The following is a 20,477-nucleotide window of genomic DNA, read 5'->3' as shown; positions in this document are numbered from 1 at the left end:
GAATCTTAACAGCTCCTGAGGAAAATATAGATGGTAAATTATAAGTCTATTTTGTATTAATTGTTTTATCTTAACAGAGGAATCTCACCATTACCTAAACCGAGATCAAGGGGAAAAAATTACCCTGCATGCAGGAGGTGGCACATAACAGCCATTCACACCAGAGCTTTATTTTAGTTTTGGTTAATTACTGAGCATGTAAGGATGTGTGTGTGTGTCTGCAAGAACTTTTATTAAAGGATTCTCCTATCACTTTTCTCTGAGACACACTTACCTGAAAAGTAAAAAAATAAGTGCCGGAAAGGAATATTGAAAGAAAACAACAGTGGTTGCTACTATTGTGTGTAGCAATTAAACCACAACTTTATTGCTAAAAAAAATCCCTTCTATTTTCTCTTTGCCCTTCACTAAGCTGAAAAGCAATAAAACTCTTCTGCAAGTACTAAATTTATGTCAACTTCAAAGGAGGAAAAAAAATAAAAGATTACTTATTTTGGATATAAAGTTAATTCAAATCTAGTAACCTGAATAGAAAATTATATCAGCAACACGACCGTAGCTATTGTCATAGACTCAAGATGTGGGCACTTAACCTTTAAATTTTTGCAATGATTTATTTTTCATCTGAAAAAAGAACAGTATATTGTCTTTGGACGAAGAGCATCAGAAAGAAATATGTACCAGTAACTCAATTTTTCTGACGTAAAAATGTCGTCATTCTTACATATTTGTATTTCATAATTATTTCATAATCTAGAAAACCCTTTCTCCAAGGGAAAATTTTACTGAATTATGTATTAAAAGAGGAAACAAGCCATCGATCAAGCAAAGTCAAAGAACTCAAAGAACTCAACCCATTAAGCCAAAGAGTCAGGCACTTTCTGAATGATTTACTCTAGGAAACTGGATCTTCTAGGCGAACCACTGTATATACACATCCTGGGCAGGACATTTATCAGATTTTCTGCTGTAAATTCTTTTATAGCTTTCTAGTAGAAAACGCTTTTCATTTTGAGGAAACTCCTCAGAATACGGTTTTAAATGAATCTGTTCCCAAAGTTCAAAAGCTTTAAATTACTAGACCATGGTTACCATTGAGAAAACGCACTGAGCTATATCAAGGAGAGAACAAAAATAACCAGGTACAAGTTTAATTCTCTAAGGTTGCCATGTAAGTGCTGCTCAGAAAGGATTAAGACTTCCTGAGAAGAAAAGAGCTTCCAAACAAACCACTTACAAAGTGGGGAAACACACATGCTCTATAATCCATTGTTTGGTCTACTCCATCCTAGTAGAAAATTCTCTCTAGTTAAAAAGCAGAGATTCTATATTTTAGGATGTTCTCATTCAGCTAATTTTTCAGAAATAAAAAAGCTGTAGAAATGCCATTGCTTTCATATTATCAGAAAGAATAAGAAAATCAGCTTAATTACACGTTTTGGCATCATTTACCTACAGCTAATTCACAGAGGTTAACAGCATGAGTAAAGACCTACAAAGCACGCTCAGTTTTAGCACAAGTGTCTTATTTTGTCAAGACAAACAAGTTATATATTTTAAGAAGACTTTTTTGTCTTATTTGGTAGGTCTGGAGACATTTCTGTCCCCGGGACTTACCTGCGCTTCTTCTTTAAAGAGGCCTTGAGTTTTCTTGATTGCACAGAAATTCGAAATCACTTTGTCTTAGAAGAGTAGGAACTCTGAAACAAAATAAATGAAATATATAAACTGGAAAAAAGCTTGATCTGATGTTTTATGTGCATAATTTCAGTTCTGAAACTCTTAAAAAACTGAGATGCATGGTAACAAGAGATTACTGCCGACTTAAAATAAACGGAAAAAAAATTTTAATTTATTTATTATACAGCAGGTTCTTATTAGTTACTTATTTTATACATATTAGTGTATATATGTCAATCCCAATCTCCCAATTCATGAATGGAAAAAATTCTTAATAATCATAAAAAGTCTACCCTAGCAGTGTGTTAAGCTAAATTTTATTTCATGAGTCCATCTAGAGCCTTTTTGCTTTTTTCTTCTAGTAGTAAAAGCAAGAAATTTATATGCTTATTTATCTTTGCGAAAAGTGAAATGTTTGTGAATTTATCTAAGACCTGCCACCTTTTCGTCTTGTTTAAAGACCACCCCACTCAGTCCCTGTTGCTAATTCCGATTATACATGATGATAATTAGATTAAGGGTAGGACAAACTTCAGGCCACACTATTTTCCCAGAGCCCACGATTATGTTTACTACTGTGTGAATTTACAAATACTTGTTTCTGGTTCTGTTGAAGGGAAAAAAATGCATGTGTTCCTTGTTTTTTGTATTTTACTTAGTCATTTTAAACAGCAATCACAGCTAAAATGAATCCATTCCTTGAGTTTTAACATTTAGTTTTCATTTCAGCATTATCATCCTTTGGAATAATTTCCAAGTGTCAAACAATGAGTCTTATTCTGTTCCTCCCTTTCCTTCTTTCTCACCTATACCAAGAAAAAAAAATTAAAATAACAACAAAGAAACAAAAATACAGGGAGGATATAAGACAGGCAAAGATAGGTCAGAAATTACTTTTAGGTTTTGAACATTGTTGACTAAGAGATAATTGATGTAATTATTAGAAAAAGGAAAGTGAAGAGAAAGAGCTAGTTTTTCAGAAAGCTGTTGTATTTGTTTTCAAGGGGCCAGATCAATATCTAGTTAATACATTAGCTGAAAGTATCGAGTTACAGTGTGGGGAGTCATGGAATGGATGTCATTCTCCAAGAGATGCAGAGAAGCTGGTCTACACTTGAGGAAATATCTACATACAGAGTGTTGGGGAAGGAAGAGTCAAGAAAGGAGACAGGAGGAAAAGAATCAGGTCAAGGAGTCACACTGGAGGCCGTGGAGAGTGTTTTGTGAAGAGCTAATTGGTAAACAGTTGTGGATGAAGAATGTCACCTGCCACATCAGTAAACAAAGGATGCTCTGGCCATCAGGCTATCAGACTATGCAGCCACTTCCAACTGGGCTCCTTGCTTATCTCTTTGGAGCAGTCCCTCAGAGCTATCTGAGAGGCTGTCTCCTGGATTTAAGTCCTCAGCAAGTCCACTGAATTAACATAATTCTCAGCTTTTACGTTGTGTGTGTGTGTGTGTTTTTTTTTCAGGCACCACAGTGTTAAACGCTACTGGTAGATTTGAAAGGACGAGAACTGTCTGAAAATCATAGATTTGACTTTGCAAAACATTTGTGTCTTCTGAGACAGATATTTTGGTCACATAGAGGGTATAAAAGCTGACTTACAGGAGGAGGAAAGCTGGATCATGACAAGAAGAGGGAAAAAAAAGTATGACAGAGTTGAGGAAAATGTCTTCTTGGTGGTCATTTTGCTTTTGGTTACTTAAGGATGAATCAGCTTGAGCATGTGACTGCAACAGAAGTAGAGACCAGTGACAAGAGGAGGGTAATTAAGGTCCAGAGTAGGTGGGAGGTTTGACTGTAAAGGAGGAGAGATGCCATTTCATCTGAGGCAGGAAGGAGAAAGTCATTTAAGAGGCACATGGGTGGAGCTGATGACTTGAGAAATTGTGAAACATGAAAGTGACTGGAGAGGACACTTGGGCAATACGATTAGGTGTTAAACGTAAGTGAACACACAAGGTCAGGTAGGGATCCAGTGAGATTGAATAGGACAGGTTTATCCTGGACCAAGTTGGCAGATTCTCATGATTTTCTCAAGAAACTCTTCATGAGCCTCCAGCTAGGAAAATGAAAGGTGAGGCTCACCAAGGTTGGGGATCTTGGGTTGGCCAAAAACTGGATAGTCAAGAAGATGTACAAGAGTCAAGGAATGGATGATTTTGGAGACTGGGCTGATGTTTCAACTGGTTGACTAAGCCCTTTCCTTCCTTCCCTCCTTCCCTCCCTTCCTTCCTCTAATTCTTCACTTATTTATTTATTCAACAGATACTTACTGAGAACTTTCTTTCCTCTAAGCTTTGTGCTAGGCATCAGAGAGAGAAATAAGTGGCTCTTAGATCAAGAATTTGTGGAGGAGGTGAAGTTACTTCCTAGTACTTTTTTAAACCATAATCATGTCAGCCACATTCACCTATCCTAGGCTCACTATCTCTCTGTGTAATACATGTATATTCGTATGGGTAGATCTTTCTCTCTCTCTCTCTCTCTCTCTATATATATATATATATATATATATATATATTATGGCATCATTCATGTTTGTCTTATCTCTCCCATGAATTCATCTGACCTTTGCACACAGTGGGTACTTGATATATGACACAGATACAATATATATGTCCTCTGTATTTTCATTCTTTATTGAGTTAGAATTAACATGCACTATTATAGTAGTGTCAGGTGTACAACCTAGTGATTCAGAAAAAAACTCGTGCTCCTTCAGGCTGAGTGCTGGGGGTCTAAGAATGCCGCTCAGCCACAGTGCTACTGCTGCACAGCCAATAACGGCTATAGGTGAGTCCAAATGAAGGGAGATTTCTACAAAATATCAAGGGGGAGGGGGGAGTGATGAGGCATCCTGAAATTGGAAATGGTCTCTTGAGCAGAGAAAAGTAATTCAACTCTGGTATGTGGTGATCTATGCCCACGGATCAGTATTCCTTTACTGAAAGAAAAAATACAATGAAATCATCTTTTAACCAAGAAAACAGGATTCTAACATCTCATGGAATCTGTGTGGGAGCCACTGCGCACTGGAGAGCAAACGAGCAGTGAAGTAAAGGCTCCGGCTCTGTAGCACAGGGGACTTCAACTACCGTCCTCTGCTCTACCAGCTGAGCTACTGAAAGGACCAGGGGACTCGGAATGGCTCCTGGAAACCCAAGGTTTTGAGGAAGTGTTCCAGGGTTCCTCGAAAGTTGGATTTGAATTTCATCTTTTAAAATGTATACTGCAGTTTCTTGCAGATATTCAAGAAGTTTATAGCTCTGCTTTGGTCTTGAACGCTAGACTCTGTGGATCTTTCCATATGTTATTGGTGATGCGTGAGCCCCACTATAGCACCTATGTTTCAGGTTCAGGGAAGGCCCAGGCTGGGCTTGGGTCTCTGGCTCTGACACTAACCCTCCACGCTCTCACAGCACCATTAGGGTTGTTACGTTTGGTGTTACTTGTCCTATTCACATTTATAAGATTCTGAAAGGGCAGGTTCTGAAACCCACTTCCTGTGGATGAACCCCAGCTTTGCTACGAAACTGCCATATGCCTGTGTAACCCTGAGTGAGACACTCAATCTCTCTGTGCCTTAATTACTTCATCTTTAAAATGGGAAGAAAATGAAACCTTCCATGCATTTACCGAGATAGAGTGAGTTAATATTCGTAAGCACTTAGAGTGCTAGCTAATGTTTTAAAATGCTGTTTAATTCTAAATATTATTAATATTTATACACTAAAATAGTTTTTTCCTAGTCAGCTGCAATCAATGTTTTTAAGAGTAGGAACAGAATCTTCATGGGTAGTGGGATATTTTAAATGGACATTTTTCAAGGTATGTCTAGATTGATTGGATTCATAACGAAAAGAGTCACATTCTTCTAGAACTAACTTTTCAATTAGTATCAACCATCCTGAAACAACAAACGGAAGGAGGAGGGAACAACTGTTGAAAACGCTCATGTAAAATCAGGTAAAGCAGAGAAAGTATAGTGATAATTGTTTGTCCTTAGGTTTCACCTTTTAGGGTGATTAAAATGATCGTAAATCCTCAATGTCTTTCTGTAGTGAATATATCCTCTACTCCCCACCAAGTTTCAACTTTATCTTGAAACAAAGCATAGTGAGCAAAACAATAAGATGCAGATTCTTTCTGTATAAATTGATTGGCTTGGAGGAGAGACTTTCAAGATGGCGGAAGAGTAAGACGCGGAGATCACCTTCCTCCCCACAGATACACCAGAAATTCATCTACACGTGGAACAACTCCTACAGAACACCTACTGAACGCTGGCAGAAGACCTCAGACCTCCCAAAAGGCAAGAAACTCCCCCACGTACCTGGGTAGGGCAAAAGAAAAAAGGAAAAAGAGAGACAAAAGAATAGGGACGGGCCTGCACCAGTGGGAGGGAGCCGTGAAGGAGGAAAGGCTTCCACACACTAGGAGCCCCTTTGCGGGCGGAGTCTGCGGGTGGCGGAGGGGGAAAGCTTCGGAGCCGCGGAGGAGACCGCAGCCACAGGAGTACGGAGGGCAAAGCAGAGAGATTCCCGCACAGAGGACCGGTGCCGACCGCCACCCACCAGCCGGAGAGGCTTGTTCTCCTCACCCGCCGGGGCGGGCGGGGCTGGGAGCTGAGGCTCGGGCTTCAGTCAGAGCGCGCTGGCGGCGTGAACACAGCCTGAAGGGGGTTAGTGCGCCACGGCCGGCCGGGAGGGAGTCCGGGGAAAAGTCTGGAGCTGCCGAAGAGGCAAGAGACTTTTCCTTCCTTCTTTGTTTCCTGGTGCGCGAGGAGAGGGGATTCAGAGCGCTGCTGAAAGGAGCTCCAGAGACGGGCGCGAGGCGCGGCTGAAAGCGCGGACCCCAGAGACGGGCGTGGGACGCTGGGGCTGCTGCTGCCGCCACCAAGAAGCCTGTGTGCGAGCGCAGGTCACTCTCCACACCTCCCTTCCCGGGAGCCTGTGCTGCCCGCCACTGCCAGAGTCCCGGGCTCCACAGACAACATCCCCGGGAGAACGCACGGGCGCGCCTCGTGCTGGTGCAACGTCATGCCGGCGCAACGTCACGCTGGCCTCTGCCGCCGCACGCTCGCCCCGCCTCCGTGCCCCTCCCTCCCCCCGGCCTGAGTGAGCCAGAGCCCCCGAATCAGCGGCTCCTTTAACCCCGTCCTGTCTGAGCGAAGAACAAACGTCCTCCGGCGACCTACACGCAGAGGAGGGGCCAAATCCAAAGCTGAGACACGGGAGCTGTGCGAACAAAGAAGACAAAGGGGAATGTCTCCCAGCAGTCTCAGAAGCGGCGGATTAAAGCTCCACACTCAACTTAATGTACTTGCATCTGTGGAATACATGAATAGACAACGAATCATCCCAAATTGAGGAGGTGGACTTTGGGAGCAACTGTAGACGTGGGGTTTGCTTTCTGCTCCTAATTTGTTTCTGGTTTTATGTTTACCTTAGTTTAGTATTTAGAGTTTATTATCACTGGTAGATTTCTTTATTGATTTGGTTGCTCTCTTCCTCCTTTTTTTCTTTTATGTACAGATACATATTTTTTTGCTTTTTCTCTTTTTGTGAGTGGTATGTGTATGCTTCTTTGTGTGATTTTGTCTGTATAGCTTAGCTTTTACCATTTGCCCTAGGGTTCTGTCTTTTTTTTTTTTTTTTTTTTTAGTGTAGTTTTTAGCACTTATTATAATTGGAGGATTTGTTTGTTGGTTTGGTTGCTCTCTTCTTTCTTTCTTACTTTAATTTTTTTCTTTTAATAACTTTTTAATTTTATTTTTCTTTCTTTCATTTTTTTTCCTCCCTTTTCTTCTGAGCCGTGTGGCTGACAGGGTCTTGGTGCTCCGACCATGTGTCAGGCCTGTGCCTCTGAGGTGGGAGAGCCAAGTTCAGGACACTGGCCCACCACAGAACTCCTGGCTGCACATAATATCAAATGGCAAAAGCTCTCCCAGAGACCTCCATCTCAACACTAAGACCAAGCTCCACTCGACAATCAGCAAGCTTCACTGCAGGACACCCCATGCCAAACAACCAGCAAGACAGGAACACAACACAACCCATTAGCAGAGAGGCTGCCTAAAATCATAATAAGTTCACATACACCCCCAAAACATACCACCAGATGTGGTCCTGCCCACCAGAAAGACAAGATCCAGCCTCATCCACCAGAATACAGGCACCAGCCCCCTCCACCAGGAAGCTTACACAACCCACAGAACCAACCTTACCCACTGGGGGCAGACACCAAAAACAACGGGAACTATGAACCTGCAGGCTGCCAAAAGGAGACCCCAAACACAGTAAGTTAAACAAAATGAGAAGACAGAGAAACACACAGCAGATGAAGGAGCAAGGCAAAAACCCACCAGACCAAACAAATGAAGAGGAAATAGGCAGTCTACCTGAAAAAGAATTCAGAGTAATGATAGTAAAGGGGATCCAAAATCTTTGAAATAGAATGGAGAAAATACAAGAAAGGTTTAACAAGGGCCTAGAAGAACTAAAGAGCAAAAAACCAAGATGAACAATACAATAAATAAAATTAAAAATTCTCTAGAAGGGATCAATAGCAGAATAAGTGAGGCAGAAAAAGGGATAAGTGACCTGGAAGATAAAGTAGGGGAAATAACTACTGCAGAGTGGAATAAGTAAAAAAGAATGAAAAGAATTGAGGACAGTCTCAGAGACCTCTGGGATAACATTAAACACACCAACATTCGAATTATAGGGGTTCCAGAAGAAGAAGAGAAAAAGAAAGGGACTGAGAAAATATTTGAAGAGATTATAGTTGAAAACTTCCCTAATATGGGAAAAGAAATAGTCAATAAAGTCCAGGAAGCACAGAGAGGCCCATACAGGAAAAATCCAAGGAGAAACATACCAAGACACATATTAATCAAAGTATCAAAATTAAATATGAAGAGAAAAATATTAAAAGCAGCAAGGGAAAAACAACAAATAACATACAAGGGATTTCCCATAAGGTTAACAGCTGATCTTTCAGCAGAAACTGCAAGCCAGAAGGGAGTGGCAGGACATATTTAAAGTGATGAAAGGGAAGAACCTACAACCCAGATTACTCTACCCAGCAAGCATCTCATTCAGATTTGACAGAGAAATTAAAACCTTTACAGACAAGCAAAAGCTAAGAGAATTCACCACCAAACCAGCTTTACAAGAAATGCTAAAGGAACTTCTCTAGGCACGAAACACAAGAGAAGGAAAAGACCTACAAAAACACATGCAAAACAATTAAGAAAATGGTAATAGGAACATACATATCAATAACTACCTTAAGTGTAAATGGATTAAATGCTCCAACCAAAAGACACAGACTGGCTGAAAGGATACAAAAACAGGACCCGTATATATGCTGTCTGCAAGAGACCCACTTCAGACCTAGGGACACAAACAGCCTGAAAGTGAGGGGATGGAAAAAGATATTCCATGCAAATGGACATCAAAAGAAAACTGGAATAGCAATTCTCCTATCAGACAAAATAGACTTTAAGATAAAGAGTATTACAAGAGACAAAGAAGGACACAACATAGTGATCAAGGGATCAATCCAAGAAAAAGATATAACAATTTTAACTATTTATGCACCCAACAAAGGAACACCTCAATACATGAAGCAAATGCTAACAGCCATAAAAGGGGAAATCGATAGTAACACAATCATAGTAGGGGACTTTAACACCCCACTTTCACCAATGGACAGATCATCCAAAATGAAAATAAATTAGGAAACAAAAGCTTTAAATGACATTAAACAAGAGGGACTTAATTGATACTTATAGGACATTCCATCCAAAAACAACAGAATACACTTTCTTCGCAAGTGCTCATGGAACATCCTCCAGGATACATCATATCTTGGGTCACAAATCAAGCCTTGGTAAATTTAAGAAAATTGGAATTGTATCAAGTATCTTTTCCAACAACAATGCTATGAGACTAGATACCAATTACAGGAAAAAATCTGTAACAAATTCAAACACATGGAGGCTAAACAATACACCACTAAAAAACCAAGAAATCACAGAAGAAATCAAAGAGGAAATTTAAAAAATACCTAGAAACAAATGACAATGAAAAGACAATGACCCAAAACCTTTGGAATGCAGCAAAAGTAGTTCTAAGAGGGAAGTTTATAGCAATACAATCCTACCTCAAGAAACAAGAAATATCTCAAATAAACAAGCTAACCTTACACCTAAAGCAATTAGAGAAAGAAGAACAAAAAAACCACAAAGTTAGCAGAGGGAAAGAAATCATAAATATCAGATCAGAAATAAATGAAAAAGAAATGAAGGAAACCAGAGCAAAGATCAATAAATCTAAAAGCTGGTTATTTGAGAAGATAAACAAAATTGATAAACCATTACTCAGACTCATCAAGAAAAAAAGGGAGAAGACTCAAATCAGTAGAACTAGAAATGAAAAAGGAGAAGTAACAACTGACACTGCAGAAATACAAAGGACCATGAGAGATTACTACAAGCAACCCTATGCCAATAAAATGGACAACCTGGAAGAAATGGACAAATTCTTAGAAAAGCAAAACCTTCTGAGACTGAACCAGGAAGAAATAGAAAATATAAACAGACCAATCACAAGCACTGAAATTGAGACTGTGATTAAAAATCTCACAAGAAACAAAAGCCCAGGACCAGATGGCTTCACAGGTGAATTCTATCGAACATTTAGAGAAGAGATAATACCTATCCTTCTCAAGCTCTTCCAAAATATAGCAGAGGGAGGAACACTTCCAAACTGATTCTACGAGGCCACCATCACCCTGATAACAAAACCAGACAAAGATGTCACAAAGAAAGAAAACTACAGGCCAATATCACTGATGAACATAGATGCAGAATCCTCAACAAAATACTAGCAAACAGAATCCAACAACATATTAAAAGGATCATACACCATGATCAAGTGGGATTTATCGCAGGAATGCAAGGATTCTTCAATATATTGAAGAATATATACACAAATCTATCAATGTGATAAACCATATTAACAAATTGAAGGAGAACACCCATACGATCATCTCAATAGATGCAGAAAAAGCTTTTGACAAAATTCACCCATTTATGATAAAAACCCTCCAGAAAGTAGGCATAGAGGGAACTTATCTCAACAAAATAAAGGCCATATATGACAAACCCACAGCCAACATCATTCTTAATGGTGAAAAACTGAAACCATTTTCTCTAAGATCAGGAACAAGACAAGGTTGCCCACTCTCACCACTATTAGTCAACATAGTTTTGGAAGTTTTAGCCACAGCAATCAGAGAAGAAAAAGAAATAAAAGGAATACAAATTAGAAAAGAAGAAGTAAAGCTGTCACTGTTTGCAGATGACATGGTACTATATAGAGAGAATCCTAAAGATGCTACCAGAAAACTACTAGAGCTTATCAATGATTTTGGTAAAGTAGCAGGATATAAAATTAATGCACAGAAATCTCTTGCATTCCTATATACTAATGATGAAAAATCTGAAAGAGAAATTAAGGAAGCACTCCCATTTACCACTGCAACAAAAAGAACTAAATATCTAGGAATAAACCTACCTAAGGAGACAAAAGACCTGTATGCAGAAAATTGTAAGACACAGATGAAAGAAATTAAAGATGATACAAACAGATGGAGGGATATACCACGTTCTTGGATTGGAAAAATAAACATTGTGAAAATGACTCTACTACCCAAAGCAATCTACAGATTCAATGCAATCCCTATTAAACTAGCAATGGCATTTTTCACAGAACTAGAACAAAAAACTTCACAATTTGTATGGAAACACAAAAGACCCTGAATAGCCAAAACAGTGTTGACAAAGAAAAACAGAGCTGGAGGAATCAGGCTCCCGGACTTCAGACTATACTACAAAGCTACAGTAATCAAGACAGTATGGTACTGGCACAAAAAGAGTAATATAGATCAATGGAACAGGATAGAAAGCCCATAGATAAACCCATGCACATATGGTCACCGTATTTTTGATAAAGGAGGCAAGAATATATACAATGGAGAAAAAACACCCTCTTCAATAAGTGGTGCTGGGCAAACTGATCAGCTATATGTAAAAGAATGAAATTAGAACACTCCCTAACACCATACACAAAAATAAACTCAAAATGGATTAAATACCTAAATATAAGGCCAGACACTATAAAACTCTTATAGAAAAACAGGCAGAACACTCTATGACATAAATCACAGCAAGATCCTTTTTGACCCACCTCCCAGAGAAATGGAAATAAAAACAAAAATAAACAAATGGGACCTAATGAAACTTAAAAGCTTTTGCACAGCAAAGGAAAACATAAACAAGCTGAAAATACAGCCCTCAGAATGGGAGAAAATATTTGCAAATGAAGCAACTGACACAAGATTAATCTCCAAAATTTACAAACAGCTCATGCAGCTCAATATCAAAAAAACAAACCCAATCCAAAAACGGGAAGAAGACCTAAATAGACATTTCTCTAAAGAAGATATACAGATTGCCAACAAACACATGAAAGGATGCTCAACATCATTAATCATTAGAGAAATGCAGATCAAAACTACAATGAGGTATCACTTCACACCAGTGAGAATGGTCATCATCAAAAAATCTACAAACAATAAATGCTGGAGAGGGTTTGGAGAAAACGGAACCCTCTTGCACTGTTAGTGGGAATGTAAATTGATACAGCCTCTATGGGGAACGGTATGGAGGTTCTTAAAAAACTAAAAATAGAATTACCATATGACCCAGCAATCCCACTACTGGGCATATACCCTGAGAAAACCCATTCAAAACCCATTCATGCACTACAGTGTTCATTGCAGCACTATTTACAATTGCCAGGACATGGAAGCAACGTAAGAGTTCACTGACAGATGAATGGATAAAGAAGATGTGGCACATATATACAATGGAATATTACTCAGCCATAAAAAGAAACGAAATTGAGTTATTTGTAATGAGGCTGATGGACCTAGAGTCTGTCATACAGAGTGAAGTAAGTCAGAAAGAGGAAAACAAATACTGCATGCTAACACATATATATGGAATCTAAAAAAAAAAAATGGTTCTGAAGAACTTAAGGGCAGGACAGGAATAAAGACGTATATGTAGAGTATGGACTTGAGGACACAGGGAGGGGGAAGGGTAAGCTGGGACGAAGTGAGAGAGTGGCATGGACATATATACACTACCAAATGGAAAACAGATAGCTAGTGGGAAGCAGCTGCATAGCACAGGGAGGTCAGCTCGGTGCTTTGTGACCACCTAGAGGGGTGGGATAGGGAGGGTGGGAGGGAGACACAAGAGGGAGGCGATATGGGGAGACATATATACATATTGCTGCTTCATTTTGTTATACAGCAGAAACTAACACACCATTGTAGAGCAATTACACTCCAATAAAGATGTTAAGAAAAACTGATTAGCTTAACACCATAGGGAAAAAAATGTACACCCACAAAATTTCAATATGCCAATGAAAATAGAGAAATACCATCATTCAAGGAAAGTTACTGCCTCGCTCTCAAGGTGGCAGGTGACTCCTGCAGAAAAATTGTTAAACCCAGTTCTGCTGATACCAGGCAATTACCTACTTTGAAAATACAAGTGGTATAAACGTTTGGTAATATAGTCTGGAGAAGAACCTAAAGCTGTATTTTAAAGTTTGGAGATGAAGATGATTTGAATTATTTACAATTCAACAGAATCAGACTATAGATAGATAGAACCCTGTTATCCTTAATTTTGTTTTTTATAGCCTAGTATTACACATAAATATTAGAAAGATTCTTTATGAAAATACATAACATTCAAGAGGAGAAGACACTTTAGGAGATGAGGGTGGTTTTTAACACAAAAGAAATAAGCTGACAACAATACAGTCAGGTCTGTGGACTGTCAAAACCATTTCAAAAAGCAAATTGAGCTTGGTATAGAGAATCTCAGCAAGAAAAATTAGTTCAATAAAGTTATGGCTGAGAAATGTCTAAGTAATTTTGTTCTAATCGGCAAAATTAATAGCATGTTTTTGGTGTCTCACTTGCCATTTTAATATGAGAAACACATGAAAAAAGCAAGAGTGGTGGCTTCTATACATAGTACTTTGAAAATTCATTCAAGTGGTCTTTGCATTATGGGAAGATAAAACTAGCTAACTAGAACAGCTTCTTAGTTCTATGTATATTGGTTTGTTCAGCAAATATGATTGGGCATGTATTATGTGCCAGGCACTGTTTTAGGTTTTACGGATAAAGGTGAGCAAAGGCAGAATCAGCCTTTGTCCTCATGTAGCTGGGGCAGATATTAAACAAATTATCGCACAAACATAGCTGTATACATAGCACAATGGTAAGTACTGCAAGACCACACAGCAGAAAGACCTGAGAGGCCTAGAAAAGGCTCTTTGAGGAAGATGGTAGGATTTACCCGGGCCCAATGGAGGAGGCTTGAGAAATGGGAGTGGAGAATCTTGCAGACCGGGGGAATAGCTTATCCAGAGGCCTTGTGATAGAAGGGAGAATGGTGAGCTTGAAGACCTGAGAGAGACCAGTTTTGGGGGCTCAGGGCCCTGGGCGTGGGCTCTGGTGGTGCAGAGGAGGTTGGGTGGTCAAGAAGTGGCCAGCCTTGGCAGTGCATGCTGGGATGCATTAAGGATGTTAATTGTTATTCTGAGGCCAATGGAAAGCTTCAAAGGGATTCAAGCAGGAGACATGTGGTCATGCTTGCGTGTTGAATACTGTGACCACAGCTTGGAGACTCATCGGGAACTATGTCAATAGCCAAAACAGAAGCAAGAGAAAAGTCACAATGAGAGACACCCATACAATTGAAGAACAGTCAAAGGATTTGGGTGAGATTTAGGAGGTAAGATAACAGTACTAGTCAGTAGAAAATGTCATACTCATGTTCAATACACAGAATGTTTCAGAGCTCTGCAAATTCTACTGCTTGTGAGTTCCAGAATTCCTGTTCTCATAAATTCTAAAGTTTCAAAGATTCAAGTTTGCTGCCTGTCCTGAGGGCCTTTGAGTATTAAAATGGCAAGCGAGACCAAGATATGCTATTGATTTTGCTGATCAAAATAACATGACTTACATACTTCTGAGTCATGACTTCATTAAACTAATTTATTTATCTTCCTGTTATTTTTGATAACAAGCTCTATCTGCTCATTTGAGTTGCTGTTACCACACTTTCAATTTTATGTAAAGCAGCAATAATGCAATGTATACTTTGGAACTCGACGTGCAAAATGAAACAATTTAAATAACAAACTTTGAGTTATTTCTGATAGAAACAAATCTTCAGGTCTTGCGATAGTTGAGACTTTGGAAAATGTCATTGTAGAATGTCTCATGATGTCACAAGATGTATTTGAAAGGTGTTTTCTGCCAAACGATGACGTTAAAATTCAAACTGTGGGGAGCCTGTGAACCAACTTCCTCCAACCTGAATATTTACCCAATAGTAAGGATGTGAGCAGCTGAATATCATGAATGATCCAACTAAATCTCAATATTCTATGGCTCACTGTCACAATGCTCTTAGTTTATCTGAATTTAAAACGTTGAAAATATCCAAGTCCAATATATTTTCTTTTTGCATGTCTCCTTTTCATATCAATATAAGGATAATAGGGGCTTCCCTGGTGGCGCAGTGGTTAAGAATCCGCCTGCCAATGCAGGGGACACGGGTTCGAGCCCTGGTCCTGGAAGATTCCACATGCCGCAGGGCAACGAAGCCCGTGCGCCACATCTACTGAGCCTACGCTCTAGAGCCCGCGAGCCACAGCTACTGAAGCCCACGTGCTGCAACTACTGAAGCCCGAGCGCCTAGAGCCCATGCTCCGCAGCAAGAGAAGCCACCGCAATGAGAAGCCCGCGCACCACAACGAAGACCCAACACAGGCAAAAATAAATAAATAAAGTAAATAAATTTATTTTTTAAATAAATAAATAAATAATCAGGCTAATGTGAAGACTGTTTAAATGTTTCACATGCATCTCACAGTTTTAGTGATAAAAATGACAGTTCATTTTATAAATTGGTTACCTCAAGATTTAGCTGCCTTAAATCCTTTTTGAAAGAAGGCAGAGTATCAATAAATACCACATGCATAAATATATCATCAGCAAACCACCATCAAGACCCACCTCACTTCCCCAACAGGTAGTAAACATTCTATACTTTTGTAATTTACTGATAGTGCTACAGCGTTGCAGTTTTACTCTCCTCCCCTCTACCCGCACTGTTCAACTCCTGATGGATGGATGTATTTAGTACAGACTTTTTAAGAAATCCACTTTCTTGTAAGCAAAACAAATACAAGATAGAACAATGCCCGCCTTACTTACTTACTTATTTTTGTAAAGAAGTGTTTCAGCTTTTTGAAGGAAAGATATTACTATTAGAATCCTGACTCTGAGTTTCTTTCTGACCAATAGTTAATCTTTTTTTTTTTTTTTTCTTTTTGCGGTATGCGGGCCTCTCACTGTTGTGGCCTCTCCCGTTGCAGAGCACAGGCTCCGGATGCGCAGGCCCAGCGGCCATGGCTCACGGGCCCAGCCGCTCCGCGGCATATGGGATCCTCCCAGACCGGGGCACGAACCCGTATCCCCTGCATCGGCAGGCGGACTCTCAACCACTGCGCCACCAGGGAGGCCCAATAGTTAATCTTTTGAAGGCTGCCCTCACCCCGCCATCCACAGTTTACCTTCAATATTTTTTCTTTGTGAGCAACAACACATTTAAAAAATGAAATGTATAATCGTGAGTGCATTATTGTAATGTGCTCTTACAAGGGAATAAAATTGCTTGACAGTACAAGAGCAGTAAAGAATTGGTCCCCTCTACAGAAAGTGCCTAAAATTTAGACTCATGTAGCTCCATGAACTCTACAGGGTTGGGAATGCTTCTAAATTATTTTATCATCAATGCATCATAGGCATGAGAGTATGACAACCAAGGCATTACAATTACAGTGGATTTTGGTAGACGTGATATCTTATACTGCTACAGATTATATAAATGAGAAAAACATTTCCTTGATCTTTCAGAATAAGCTTCCTTTGTGGCATATTGTCCACAAAATACTCCCCTGTCAGGAAATGTCTAAAACAAACACACAAACACATGGACAGCCTTTTCACCAGGTTTGAGGGAGAGCCCACTGAGAGAGAATTTTCCACACAAATGCGGCCAATGATCGGTCACACACACAAGGTCAGTGGTGCCATAATCTAGAAAAGGCCAGTCAGAAACTCCTCACTGTGACATAACCTTTGTTCAAAATTGGTCTGATAATCAGGGTAGGTCTATATCTTTTTTGACAAAAAAACCGAATGTGTCTGTGTCCAGGAGGGAAAGAGAAACCTATTATAACTCTAACTGAGACAAACTCAAAAGCTATTGGGTCCCTATTTCCCCTCTACATGTATTCTCAGATTCATCAGACTCTAACAAATATTAAAGGTCTAAAAATAAATAGTAGCAGCCCCAAACCCCAAGTTTTTTGTTTTCTGTTTTTTTTTTACAACTTTATTGGAGTATAATTGCTTCACAATGGTGTATCAGTTTCCGCTCAAAACCAAGCTGGTCAGTGTCTTCAAATGCCTCCATGATGTGTGAAGTGGATCATTGTTATTGGTAAGTGGAAAGGTGGGGGGAAAAGTTGAAAAGAGGAACTGTTTTCACAGATAAATGAAAGTCGGGAAGAACTTCTGGGCCGTGCTTTCAGAGCCATTTCAAAGCGCCAAATAAGCGAAAACAAATAAACCAGCCCCTCATTTTGACCTAGATTGCTGTTTAAACAAAGGTACATGCTCTTAATTTACACGAAAAGCAATTAGACCTGCCGCTGACAGCACTGTGAAAAATGCATCTGCTTAGGACAAGCTTTTACATTTGAGAAGAAAAAGAGCTGGAAGAGGTTTTTATATTTGAGAAAAAAAAAAAAAAAAGAGCTGGACGAGGTCCCCTGACCCCCCCGCCAAACCTTACCCACTATCCACTTTGGGCCAGAAATGTTATTAAAAGTTTTAAACTGGTTGAGACAAGAGTTATTATTGTTACACATGTTTAAAGGGTGTTTAAAATTATTTTCTGATTCAGACTTCGAGCCCAAATTTTGACATTTTATGATGATGTTTGATATTTAAGAAATGGCTAGAAAGTGATATAATTTTTTTCCTTCTCTGGAATGCTTTGTGAACAAGCTAGACTTTGAAATACAAAGGTAAAAAATGAATTGAGAAAACCATAGCAGGAATAATATTCATATTTACATTTATTCATATTATTAAAATACGAATTCGTAGTTTACATTTTTAGAGTATGTTTATTTTTCTGTAGAGCCAAGATTTTATCAATTCAGTAAATGCCTCTTTCCTTTTTTCTTTCTTTTTTTTTGGAACTTTTGTTTGTTTGTTTGTTTTGTTTTGTTTTATTTCCGGTGAGAAAGATGGTACATGTTCTTTTCAAGAAGTAAACATTTAAAGGAGAAAGTAAGAGATTGACCACTCTTGACATTTTGAAATTACATTTTCCCACTTACATTTATTTATTCAGCAAATATTCATTGTTCAACTGTCATCTAGTTGAATATTCCTAGGCGATGATGGACACAGTGGTTAACAAGGCAAGCTCCACACTTGCCCTCACAGGGTAAGAAGTCTAGAAGACCATTATACCAATGGATAAATGCATTGTAATTACAAATTTGACAAATCTTTAAAAAATATTTTTCATTTTTTTTTAATTGAAGTATAGTTGATCTACAATGTTGTATTTGTTTCTGGTGTACGGCAAAGTGATTCAGTTATATATACATATGTATATGAATATATATGTATTCTTTTTAATATTCTTTTCCATTACAGTTTATTATCAGATATTGAGTAGAGTTCCCTGTGCTATACAGTAGGACCTTGTTGTTTATCTATTTTATATATATAATTTGTACCTGCTAATCCTAAATTCCTAATTTATCCCTCCCCCAGCCCCCCTCTCCCTTTTGATAACCATACATTTGTTTCCTATGTCTGTGAGTCTGTTTCTGCTTTTGAAAAGTTCTTTTAGTGAAAAAAAAAAAAAAGATGGTGTATGTAAGAATACAACAGAGGGTCAATTCCAGTCTTGGGTGTATGTTAAAGCTTTCCTGTGGGAGTTTGAGTGGGATGTGACAAATAAGTAGACGTATTAGGTGGAGAGGGAAAGAGAGGAGGAAGAAGGAAGAGGATGTGCCAAGGCTTGGGAAGGGAGGCTGCTGGTCGGTCAACATGTGGCAGGACTGACTGGGAGGAGGACGTGGTGCCAGGTGGGGCTGCAGAAGAGGGCAGCAGCCGGATCTCACCGAGCCTGAAGCCCACTGTGAACACTGTTTGTGTTTGTTATCCCTGAAGTGATGGAAAACCACTAGAGGATTTTTAAGTTGGGAAGTGACATGATTCAATTCAAATAGTCACTTTGAATGACTGCTTTTAAAACACAGTAAGTATACTTAAGATATTCCCAAAGCTTCACGAGTCATGAGTTTCAGGGCCAGGGGAAGCGATGGAGACTTCTAAAATGGAGCTGGCCAGAGATTCTTGGCTCCGTGCAATGATACAAACAGAGCAATTTGTTGGCTTCCTTCAGGCCTCTGAGTCTCATGCAACAAAGCAGAAAAACCCAACTAAATCTTTTTTCTACCATAACATTTCCGAGAGAAATGAGGTCAAGACTACAGGTCAATTTTGGTCTGGAGGTAAAATGTCTAGTCTGTTTAAAGTCTTACTTTGTTTTTATCCTTTCATACCAGGACCGGTACATACAGGCAAGACCATTCAGTGAAAAATATTGTGCAAGCTAATCTGGGTAGTTGACTTGGGGGTGTCGGCGATAAAACTGAGTGACGTTCAGACATTATGTGTACAGGGAGGGTGGAAATGTCCACGTGAGGAACTGTAGCTAGTCTGCGACACCTCAGCTCATCCCTCAGGTAGGACACTGGAGAAGCAGAGGACCAGAGGGAGCTTCGCCAGAGGCACTGGAACCAGCCCAAGTGACACGGGCAGGGTCTGGCTTACATGACTCAGGGCATTTGCAGGTTTTACTTCAGTTCCACACAAATCTGGAGAGAGGGAGGGCGGATCTCCAAGCCGGGAGGGGCAGCTGCTCCCAGGGCGCTGGGCAGCCGAGAGACACCAAACATCCACTGAAGGGGTCAGATGCTGAGAGCAGCAAAGGGAAGTGACAACACTATCATTAACCAGGGAATCAGCTGAGGCAAGAGGGCAGCTGAATCAGACTCAGGCGTTTCCACGAGTTTGTTTCACGTGTGCGTCCATGAGATACAACTTTCGCGTGGTTTGCTTTTCGTTATCCTGGGAGGTAATAGATATTGCACAAGGGTCTGGACACTGCCACTTATGCTCTGGACGATCCTGGGAAAGTTTCTTAGTCTTTTACCATGAAAATAAGAAGAAAACCCTGCACAGGACTGTTCTAGAATTAAATGAGATGATGTACGAGGTCTGACGCAAAGTGATTGTTTAGCAAATATTAGCTCTTACTATATTTCAAAATCTGTGGTAAAATGCAATTTCTCTGGGTTTTTTTTTTTTTTTTTTTTGGTTTATACATCTATGTAATAGGAAGCACCCAACTGTTAAATGGCTCTTATTTGTAAAGCGTGCAAAGAGTCTTAGAGGGAATACCACTTTATCAATGTGAAGGATTCTGAAAAATGCAATGGAAGATTTCATCTAAGCTAGATAAATAT

General features: G+C 39.5%; 1 long non-coding RNA gene across 1 annotated transcript in view; it reads right to left on the bottom strand.

Moving 5' to 3' along the window:
- Positions 1 to 1,619: 1,619 nt before the first annotated feature.
- The window catches only part of LOC309795832, a 278,657-nt gene continuing 259,799 nt past the window's right edge, over positions 1,620 to 20,477 (bottom strand). Inside the window, exon 3 of the long non-coding RNA XR_014292375.1 lies at positions 1,620 to 1,700. This is a non-coding gene — a long non-coding RNA (uncharacterized lncRNA). The remainder of the gene's footprint in view (positions 1,701 to 20,477) is intronic.

Source organism: Mesoplodon mirus, assembly GCF_964341445.2.
Source record: "Mesoplodon mirus genome assembly, chromosome: 20".
NCBI classification, from domain to species: Eukaryota; Metazoa; Chordata; class Mammalia; order Artiodactyla; family Ziphiidae; genus Mesoplodon; species Mesoplodon mirus.
The sequence above is the reverse complement of the archived record's forward strand: the minus strand, read 5'-3'. Positions and strand labels throughout refer to the sequence as shown.